This window comes from Balaenoptera musculus, chromosome 3 (genome assembly GCF_009873245.2).
Source record: "Balaenoptera musculus isolate JJ_BM4_2016_0621 chromosome 3, mBalMus1.pri.v3, whole genome shotgun sequence".
NCBI lineage: Eukaryota > Metazoa > Chordata > Mammalia > Artiodactyla > Balaenopteridae > Balaenoptera > Balaenoptera musculus.
The window spans coordinates 26,242,627-26,254,686 of NC_045787.1; the positions used below are offsets into that span (position 1 = coordinate 26,242,627).

General features: G+C 35.2%; 1 long non-coding RNA gene across 1 annotated transcript in view; it reads right to left on the minus strand.

Annotated features, from left to right (window-relative positions):
* Positions 1–5,754: 5,754 nt before the first annotated feature.
* The window catches only part of LOC118893073, a 236,326-nt gene continuing 230,020 nt past the window's right edge, over positions 5,755–12,060 (minus strand). The window contains exon 3 of the long non-coding RNA XR_005019405.1: positions 5,755–5,882. This is a non-coding gene — a long non-coding RNA (uncharacterized LOC118893073). The remainder of the gene's footprint in view (positions 5,883–12,060) is intronic.

Sequence of the window (12,060 nt, forward strand, 5' to 3'; positions counted from 1 at the left end):
ATCTTTAGCTAAACTGAACAAAAAGAATAAAAGAAAAGTCTTAAATTATAAAATGAGTTATGAAAGAGGGGACATTACCATTGACCCTACAGAAATAAAAAAGACTATCAGGAAATACTATGAACAGTTATATGTGAACAAATTAGATGACTTAGGTTAAATGGAAAAATTCTTCGAAAGACATAAACTACTGAAACTGACTCCAGAATAAAAAGAAAATTCTCAATAGGTCTAGAACAAGTTAAGAGATTGAATCTGTATTGTAAAAAACTACCATAAAGAAATGCCCAGGCCAGGATAACTTCACTGGTAAATACTACCAAACATTTAAAGAAGAATTAATAACAATTTTCCACAAATTCTTCCAAAACTTAAAAAGAAGAACATTTTCCAATTTATTCTATGAGGCTATTATTACCTTGATACCAAATCTAATAAAAGATATCACAAGATAAGAAAACTACTGATCTTTATATTGTTATAAATATTGTACTTTCATAAACTGCTGACCTTAATCAATGTAGGTGCAAAAAAAATCCTAAACAAAATACTACCAAACCAAATGCAGTAACATATGAAAAGGATTATACACCATAACTAAGCAGGATTTATCTCAGGAGTGAAAAGTTGGTTAAACATCCAAAAATCAATTAACATAATACACCATTATCCATAGAATAAAGGGCTACAACTGCATGATCATCTCAATAAATGCAGAAAAAGCATTTAACAAAATTCAATATGCCCTTAGGATAAAACACTCAATAAACTAGGAATATAAAAGAATTTCTTTATCATGATAAAGGATACCTATGAAAAACCCATAACAAACATCACACTAAATGGTGAAAAACTGAATACTTCCCTCTAAGGTTAGAAACAATACAAGGATATCTTCTCCCTCCACTTCTATTCAACACTGTATTGGAGTTCAAAGGACAAATTCAAAACCCTGGATATGATATGTAAAGCCTTTTAACATGTGTCTCAACCTAATGTTCATTTCATTTCTTCCCACCTTTTTAGTGGAAAGAAGCCTTCAGCCACATAGAAGTGCTCATCGACCATGGCATGTTCTATTACTACTCTGTGTCTTTGCATATCCTGTTCTCTCTGGAAAGCTCTTCATTCCTTTCTATGCTTGGTGAACTCCTATCCACTCTTTTAAACTCAGTTTAACAGCTTACTTTTACCTCTTCATGAGTTGGTTGCTTCCTCCTCTGGGAATCTCAGGTACAGTGAAGCTCTTTTAACTGATCTTCACTTAGTAGACTTATTAACCCTGGATCTTCATTTGCTCCATGTTATATGCCGATGTACATGGCCTTCTGCATGTTTTCTGGTATCCCACATTCTTCTGTTCCCACAAATGGGGACTGAATTGTGAACTTACTAAGAATAGGTTTCTTCCCAAACTAGTTGATAGTTGCACTTATAAATTTACTCTTTTTGAGGGGGAGGGGGTCTGTCTTTTCCCATTGAATATAAGTTCCATGTGGGCATGAATTTATCTGTTTCATTCACTGTGATTTGTCTTGTTCACAAGTTTTGTTCACAAGTATCTGTTGAACTGTTAAAATATTATGCGAATAAGTAGCAATACTTTTGGCTGTAAAGCACTTGTGTAAGTGAGAAAACATGTAATTGACAACAGTTTAAAAAATAGGGATTTATTTTCTGCACAACAAGAAGTCTGCAGGTAGAGCGTTGCTGTCACTGATTTAGCATCTTAATTATGGTAACATTTGGGAAGTTCTCTTGGCCTTTACCTCATGGTTGCAAGACGGCTGGAGCACCTCAAAGTATCATATCTTCATACCATATGGGAGGCAGGAAAAAATAGGAAGCACTGCAAGACAGACCCCTTATATTTTACCAGCTAGAACTGTGTGTTAAATGAAACCTATCCTGGATGCTGGGCTAACATTACCCAAAATCAAGTTACTCTCCCTGATGTCTGAACACAATCAGAGTTTTGTTAGTGTACATCAGGGAGAAGTAGGGAATGTCTTTTGGGATAGGCATCAGGCAGTGGTCGACACAATATACAAACCAAAAAAACGTAAGTGGGAAAGAAAGTTACAATTACACATACACACACATAGCTGGTTATTGTTATTTATGGTATTTACGTTCTATAAAGTCATAACAAACACTGAATTAGTGAATACTGAACCATTGCTCCTAGGGGAAATATAGGGTTAGGTTCTTGTGAGCCTCTGGTCATGTTTACATCAACCAACCAATACACAACTTTGTTTTATGTGAGTTTCTGTTTAACGATAGCTTATTTAATATACATTGTGATTCAGTAACATCAAACTCACAGGCAACAGCACTGTAACTTGTGCCTAAACGAAACTTAACTGCAACATGTATTTTTTCCGTAAGGCACATCACAGCCTTCTTGTGCTTAAGAACACTATATAGCACTTCAGAATTATGCTCTGTGGCCATTTTAACCATCAACAAAAAGCACAAAAATGCAAAAAATATGGTACTAAATAGACTGAAAAGTACACTTGTTTTCAGAATGAGAGCTGAAACAAGAAGGCAGAGCATTTTTGCCTTGTTCAGTGTCCACTGGGAATGTGTACAGTTGGGTGACTCAAATTTTTTTGCTGCTCTGTGTCCACAATGACTGTGGACATGTCCACAAATGACTTTGAAAGGACTGGGAATTATGATTTTTGGGTTACAAATACATTTTAGAAAGTAGGTGAATTCTTAAATATGGAATCCACAAAAAATGAGGATTTTGTTATAAACTTTTCATATTCTCTTTTTTTAACCATGTTTATTTTATCAGTGGATTATGGCATTGTCTACCACACATCTTTCCTTCTCCTTACAATAGCTTGACTACATTTTCTAGCTTTCCTTGGAGTTAGGCATGGTCTTGTGGTAGCCTTGCTGCCAGAGGAATGGACACAGAAGCAATATGTAGTATCTCCAGACTTGGCCCACAACATCTCCAAACAAGATTCTCTGTGCTCTTTTCCTTTTCTCACTGTCTGGGATGGAGAAAAACCCCAGGGCAGTCTTGGGAGTCCTGTGTTGAATTTTGTAGAGTCACAGGATGGCAGAAACCATTGAAAGGAGACCAGGAAACCATTATCCCTCAATCATCATTCTGAAGTAAACTGCCCAACATGAGGGAAAAATATGCTTTTGTGTTAAACCACTGAGATTTGGAGATTTATTTGTATACAGCAGCTAGCGCTACCTTAAGTAATACTGATCTACTACTATTCCAGTTAGAACACCTTGTCTATGTCTCTACTGCCTAATTCTCTGGAGGATGTACCTTAATTGCTTTGTAGGGTCTGATGAGGATATTATTTTACTCAACCATCTCTGGTCAGCTTCAGTATCAAGGCCAAAATGATAAGAAAGAAAGCTGAGTTACTGGCTACACATTCAAGGTAGTCTTCCATGCATAGATTAATGGTGTTGTTTGTTACTATCTATTGCATTAGAAAACTTAGATCCTGGATTATTTTATTAATTCACAAACATTCACTGAACTGGTAGAGATATATGATTATTTCTCTATCTGCTACATTAGACAGATAATTTGGCCTAAAAGAGACAGCCTTCATAGGGAAACCCAAGATGAGTTCAATAGGTCAAGCAATATTAAATGCATGAAACCCAGGATGTGAGGGGGAAAGTTATACATTTTAACTCTCATAATATTTCTGGGATGTCTTTAACTTCTGGCTCAGTATTCTCCTTTCACTCAATCTCCTTGATTTCTCTTCACAAAAAGTGTGATTTAAGAATGTGTTGGAAAGTAGCATATTAAAATAACTCCAGAAATGTTTATTTCCCTTCAATGATAGCACTTTGGGGGAAAGAATTAAAGTGGTCCTGGAGACTTCCCTCATGGGCATGCTCTCTGTCCCAGACTAGTTACTAAACCTTTGATCATGAACTGAGAGCCTCCGCATCTCTTGGACAGATTTTCATCTCCCTGGGAAGTTTTCCTTGCATCAATAAACATTTACCAAGAAACTGTGTTTCAAGCTTCATGTTAGGTACTACACTAAGAATTCAAAGATGACAAAGTCTCTGTTCTGAGGAACTAGATACCTGAATCACATATTTAACAACGTAATAAGTACTATAATAGAGATATGTACAGAATTCCACAAGAAGAACAATGAATTCTGGGACGATGGGGCAGTGAAATAAGGGTAGATAAGACTCCACAGTGAAGGAGATATTGGAGCTAGCCCTTAAAGGCTTTATGGGATCTTCCTGACATGCAGAGGCAGGAGAAGAAGGATTCTGGACAGAGGGTGTAGTCACTACAATGTCTCCAGAGACAGGAAAAAACAAAATGTGTTCAAGCCATGGTGAGGAGTTCAGTACGACTGGAGGGTAGTAGGAGGAATGAAGGGGAAAACTAGAAAAAAAATTTAAAAAGTAGAAATGACCCAGCCACAAAGGTCTTGTATGCAACCTGTATCGGGGGAGAATGCAATGTATGATCCCTCACTGCTTTCTGAGGAGGGTGGAACTAGCAATCAAAGGGTCTTTATTATTTCCTGAATGAGGTAATGAGTGTGCCTATGCATGTTTGGTGTATTTGGTTCATTACAAGATATATAAGAACAAAAATAGGTAGAGAGAGTTATAGGTACAAAAGAAAGGAATTGGAAGACTTAGGGCCTTCATGCTGGAGGAACAACAACAACAAAAAAGCCCATAAGTGGTCACACAGCTGAAAAAAGACTGGAAGAGATTGAAAATTGTGACGAGGATAGGATTCATTGAGCTATTTGCCATGAGATGAATGAACTCTGCCTCTCCTATAAAATTGTAGGTAACTTCTACATTGTTTGTTAATGTTTTGGTATGACAGTATTATTTACTGAAGAAAGCAAAGAAGTTCTGGGTTCACCTATTCTGCGGGGTTGGCACTGGATGAAAATTGAAGCTGTCTACATGGAAATCACTTATTTATGCTAAATTTGATGTTGAATCTCTAGGCAGCCAGGACCATAGATTTTAAACAGATAGGTAGTATCACATTGGATTTTTAGGACTAATAACTCTAGATTAAAGCATGTTAAACAAATGATGGTGTAGCAGAGATTGTAAGCTTTTCATCATAATCAATGTTCTCACTTTCTTCCTGCCCCCACAGCTAGAGCTACATTTTCTAGGCTTTCTTGCATCTAGATGTCATGATGTGATTGAGTTCAAACAAACAGAATGTTGAGCAGAAATGATGGACACCACCACTAGGTCGAGTCTATTAAAAACATATTTCACTTTCTTTCATACTCTTTCTTCTAGGTTGGCTGGAATGGAGATGGCCCACAGGACCATGTTGAAACATGTATTTAAAAAAACAGAAAAGCCTCCATTATTCTGGGCCCCTGAATGACTCTGTGGAAGGGGATTCCCCCATCCAACTATTTATAATAGTGTAGTAATGTGAGCAATAAGTAAACTTGTTTTGTGTTTGAAACACTATAAATTTTGGATCAATTTCTAATAGCTATTGGGTGACCCTAATTAACACAGATGGGAAAAAATAAGATGCTTTAAAAACAATCCAGGGAGGTGGGATGAAAACCTGAACTGAGGTAACGACAATGGAAACAGAAAGATGCTACCAGTTCATGACCTAACCATTTCTCACCAATATACATTAGTCAGGTATTGCTGTAATATCAAATAACAACCTCCCACTTTGGTGGCTTATAACAACAATCATACATTTTTCTTACTCACAAGTCAAGTCTGTAGATCAGTTGTGGTTTAGCTGATCTCTGCTGGGCTTAGGTGGGTTTGGCTTCAAGTTGTGAGGTGGTTCAGGTCTATCCTAGATGTCTCATTCCAGGGCCTTCAGTGAACTGGGGAATGCTCTTCTCATGGCAATGGCAAAAGCACAAGAGAGTAAAAAAGAAACACATGATTTTTCTTAAGGCCTAGCTCAGAGCTAGCACTCAATCACTTCTCTCCATATTTCATAGTGAAAGCAAGTCACATGACCAAGCCCAACATCAATGGGACATGTAAGTGTAATCCTGTCATGAAGGAGGGCAGGATTCATGGCAAAGGGAAAGAAGGGAGGAAAAATTGTGAACAAAGAATACAAGGTACTTCAAAGTGTATCTCAAAATTGTTCTCTTTTGTGAAGCTTTCCACAATTATTCCAACCTACCTTATTCCTTTTATATCTATTGTCAGTTATCACATTGCTCTGCTCATTTTACAGGAGTTTGCTTTATTCTATTTTCTTAACTGGTTAAGAAGCCTGCCATATACCTAGATATATTGATAGAAGTGACTAGCTAATGGTCTTAAGGCAAACACTTTTCTAACATATTCTCAAAGCAAAAATACTGCTCCTTATTTTGTGTGGCTATGTTAGGCAAGGGAGAAATAGGGCAGCCAAGCTCAACAAGAAGCAAGTGATGAAGTTTAAAGTACATGAATAATAATGTCAGGAGGCATTAAGCTGGTGTTACTCTTGGGAAAGGGAGGTTAATACTAGATTAGGTCCACAAAGAAAGTTATCAACAGGGTGTTCTGTAACTACAAAGAAAATGTATATCTTAACAGTGAATATATAACTATGAATTTTGTGATTTAAAGGCAATAAATTTAGAGTACATATGTGTCAAGGTAGAAGGACAGTGGGGCTCTTTTCAGGGAGCATGAAGAGGGAAAAGCTTGACGCTATTTAATAAATTGGGCCATAATAGAGAAGGAATAAGGAAGCGTCACTACCTATACCCAGCCCCAAATAACTATAAATGGGATTGTTTGAGAAAGAAGGGCAAGTTCAATGAGACTTAGTAATGAGCAGCCTAGATCCAACAGTGCCAGTAATAACAGAACCCAAGAGAGGCCCCAATCTGGAACCCACACAGCAAGATCACATGATCAAGATCCCAGATGAATATAAAACAGAAGCATATGTCAAGGATTCTTAACAAAAATAACCATAATAGTTTCTTTTAAATACTACATAGGGCTTATGTGAGTCTTAATCATATAGGATAGGTTCAATACATGTTGTAACATATCAATAAAATTAATTAATTAAAAAATCACTTGATTAGCCCTACAAGTTGCTATCTCAATGATTCATTATGACTTAATTAAAAAAATTCCAAATGGCATTGCTCAACTACATTATTGATCTAACTCTGAATATTAGGATCAAATACTTTTTGCTATTTCCCTCAACATGAAATCTACCTGTCTAAATGATCCAAAGAAGTATTTGAGAATAATTAAAATAACAAGATTAAAATAATTATTTAAAAATTAAATTTTGTGTTAAAATATGGCACAAATATTATAAAAAGGCAAATAAAGATTGCATAGGTAATTGTAACACATGTATGCTTTGTATACTATGGATTCTTTGTATATTATGTATACTTTGTATTCTTTGTATACTAGCCTTAACATATAAAATCTTCCTATAAACAAAGAAAAAAGATGACATCAACAACAGAAACATGGGTAAAGAAGTTAATAGGCAACTGATGAAAGTAATAAAATGAGCAGGATACATAAGTTTAACCCATTAGTAATAAAAATAAAATGCTCCTGAAAATGAAATAGCATTTTTAACTTCCTAAATTAATAAAGACTTTTAAAATAATATTTAAATTTAGCAACGGTTTAGGGAATCGGGCATACACTGCTGGGGGATAGTTTATATGCATCCTTTTTGTTTATTTGATTTTACTTTAAGTAAGTTAGTTTAAGGAAATAATCCTGAATGGGAACAAAAATTTAGTTATAAGCATGTTTACCATAGTGCTCTTTTTTAATAGGAAAAAAAAAAAAGAGAAACAACATGTGTCCAACAGTGGAGAATTGATTAGATAAGGTACATTATATCTATATAATGAATTTCAGATGGAAAGATATTCACACCACATTTTTGAAGGGGGTAAATAATTTCAGAACAATATTATAGTATGATCCCATTTTTTAAAAAGAATTATCTTTCTCTTAAAAAGTAGAGGAATACAAACTAAACAGTTAAACATTATAATTTCTAGGAGATTAAAATATAGATGGCTCAAATTTTCTTATTTTGTTTTTCAAAGTTTCAAATATCCTATGATGGATTTATATCTTTGTGCCACTAGAAACATACTAAATGCCATTAAAAAAAATTTGTTTTTCAAAAAAATGCCTAAAAGACAGTCTAAAAGATGACTTTGCAAATCACTTTTAGCAGTGGAATAAGGGTATAATCTCTAAAAATTACTATCTTAAAAGAACAACACTCATTCAAAAACACAAATTCTGAGATGATAAGTAAAATTATACTACTTGAGAAACAAAATTTCTACTTAATTAACTAGCTTATTAAAAGCTGGGTATTGATGAGGTGAAGTCGTCTTCTTGCTGAGGAAAAACAAGCACACTGGCCATGATGTCAGAAAAAATAATTCAGAAAGCAGAGGATTCCTAGAAATAGTTAAAATTACATAAATGTATTCTCTTGCTTAATTGTGTCTATTAATTTTGGCCTCTGTAGTTCATCTCCAGAAAAAATGGTCAAAGTCTGCCAAAATCAGTCTAACACTGCTGCATTCAAAGGTGTAACACAGAATGTTTGCTAATACTGATTATGCCATATATCTGCATCATGCTTTATAAATTATAAAGCACTTTTATATACGTTTCGTATCCCCAAAGCAATTTTTATTTTAAGCCTGGAAGTATAAGAAAGAATAAAAAAGAAAGAATAAAAAAGAAAGAATAACAATTTTAACCAGTGCTTAGCTCCAATATCACAAGCATCTACAGATATTTATTGACTATTTTCTGTAGATAAGATATCTTACAAAGAAATACCTCCTCCTAGACTGATTCTTCCGTGTGAAATGAAACCTGGCCTTTAGTATCATTGCATCTTATTGCAATTACTTTGTTTTCTGTTTCCTCTCCCACACTACTGAGCACTGTAAGTCTTATTCATGTTTGTTTTCTAACACTTAGTAGAGTGCCTAGCCTATAGTAAGTAGAAAAATCAATGTTTTTTGAATGCTGAATGACACTTGTTTTAAGCAATTAAATCAATGTTTTCTATGTAATATGTCAATTATATCTCAATAAAGCTGGAAAAAATCAATGTTTTAGTAATTGTTATTAAATTGATTTAGTAATTGATTGGTATTTCTTCTCTAATGATTTAAGCATGTTCCAAATACTAGCTGAAATATGTCAGTAAAGCTCAGCAGAAAAGCTGCTAACAACATAGACATGGTAACATTAATAGAATCTCTCTGTCGTTTCACAAGATTTGTTTTTTCCAAGTCTAAGTGTATAGAAAGCTGTTTCAACTCTACAACCTCTGGTCTTGATTAGATGGACTGTGTTTTCTCCTCTGGTGTTGAATTTCAGCTCTGAACTTTGTTAAGATGTCTCCACAGTTTCATTTGCCAAAATAGGCAGTTAATGTTGTTCTCATCAGCCTTATAAGAATCTTTTTCTTAATAATGAATCTCTTATTTAGAGAAGGCTTATTGAGCAGATAGGCTGCCACATTTCTATAAGAATTCAAACTTCTTTTGGAACGATGTGAATTTAGAATGATAAGTAATTTCTAATGTATCACAAATGTAGAGGTATGGTTATCAACTGTATCTATGGGAGATAGCTTCTCTCCTGCCCAAATCTTACTTCAGTTTAAATTAAAGATGTTGATTCTTTTTCAAGTGAAAATTCTCTAGCTATTGGCAGTCATCTGGGCTTCAGTTTGTTGAATGAGTCTCAGATCCTTTCCTAAAATCAATTTTTAATAAATTACCAGACTCTAATTATTCAACCTATGGAAAATATGAAAGGGGAGACCCACTTTACCAAATTTGCAGATTCGTCCATGGCAGGCTGAACTTCTCCAAAGTCAAATAGTAACCTTTTAAATCAATCATAACCAGCTGTCACTGATCTCTGTCTTAAAAATGAGAGGGATACAATTTTCTAATTCCTTTGGTAGAAAACAGGCATATACCATAATATTCAAGAGCTTTCTCTAGGAATAAAGTTTGCAATTTGAATGAATCCACTGTGACCAGTCTGCTTTGATCAAAACCAAGTGAGAACTTTTAAAATGCTCTTGTGACCCTTCCTATTTCAGGGGTAAAATTCCTCCCAAACTAGCTGAAAACATAACTTCATTCATCTATAAAAAGAATTATCTTATTTGTATTTTATCTCATACATTCCCAGGGGACAGAGAATTCACTTCTGTAGACAATACAGTGGAAAGTTGATTTTTTTCCTTTAAGAAGATGTGGTACTTATATCTGATATAAATATGAATTAAGATTGTAATCTAACTGTATAGATTAAATAAAATCTATTAGAATGGTTTTGATTTGGAAAATTTACTCCTGTTCTTACTTCACATTCATACTCCAGCAAGAAGTCTTTTTTTTTTAATCAAATGAATTACTTGCTATAATAATTCATTCTTAAAATGGAGTGTGTGATATTGAAGAACTGCTGTTTTTCTGTTTGGTGCAGATTTTAGCATAAGGAAGGGGATGTCATGTATGATCTTTCCCATGAAGTAGTCTACTGTGGAACATGACTGTTCTCCAAATCATTTAAGGAAAAAAAAATAACCCTAATGAACTAACATAGGGGGAAGGCTGTTTCCATGGCAATTGAACTATCAAAAAACCCAAAGAACAGAGACTCTTTCTCTAGCTAGTTTACATAGTACCATTTTTAACTCCTTGCTACTGGCAGTCAGAATCAACAGGAGCTAAAGCTATCCAAGTAAATGTTTCCTTTCCAAAACAATAAGAAATATCATGATCCAGTTATTATTTCTTGAAAATATGATCACTATTTCCTGAGAGAGGAGAAGAAAAAAGGAGAAATTAGAAAGATGCTTATGAAGCACTTTGGGCGGAGGGCAGTGAATGTTAAAGAAGATACAACATGACTCCTCAGTTGTGTTTAACAAACATGTACTGATTGCCAACTATTTAGGGAACACAAAGACAAGAAGGAAAGATGGTCTAGACCTCAAGAAACTCACAGCCTACCACAGGAAGTCATTAAGTAAAGAGAAAATTCCTAACCACTCTTGTAAAATCTATGGTAGTGATGCAAGCAGGGTGCTGGAGAGCATTGATGAAGGGCACTAATTTCATCTGGGGTGGGGTTGGGAGTTGCCAGAGAGGTGAAGCCTCTCAGGTTTTAAAGGATGAGTCAGAGGTGGATAAGTCAGTAAGAATGGAAAGGGCACCATAGGGATCAGGATAGGTATGAGCAAAGGAAAAGCAGAATGGTTTGTACAGGAAAGAACTCTAAGCACTTAGTTTTTTCTAAAGCAGTTAGTTACTACAGTATCAAGCGTGAAAAAATGGCCAGAGTTTTGATAGAAAATGAAAGAGTCTGTGACAGAGGAGGATCTGTGACTTTGGATTTTTTCTAGATGAGACGCTATGGAGGGTTCATATTACTTTCTTGGTAATGGTAATGACAATATAAGAAGTGACAATGATAACTATAGCTGCCTCTTATTAAGTACTTCTTATATAATAGGCACAGAGTTAGCACTTAATGTAATATTATCTAATTTAATCTTTATCTAACCTGTGAGGTAGACCCTATTATTATCCTTTGTAACATAAATGTATGACCAACTCATCAACTTTTGAAATTCCATTGAGAGAGCTAAATATTTGTTTTCACAAACTCCTTAGATGGGGTGGGACACTCTGTCCAATAAGGCATAAGTAGAAATCTGGGGAGATTGGTGCAAGATGGAGGAGTAGAAGGACGTGTGCTCACTCCCTGTTGCATGAGCACCGAAATCACAAAGAACTGCTGAACAATCATCGACAGGAAGACACTGGAACTCACCAAAAATGATACCGAACATCCAAAGACAAAGGAGAAGCCACAGTGAGAAAGTAGGAGGGGCACAGTCACGATAAAATCAAATCCCATAACTGCTGGATGGGTGACTCACAAACTGGAGAACAATTATACCACAGAAGTCCACCCACTGGAGTGAAGGTTCTGAGCCCCATGTCAGGATTCCCAACC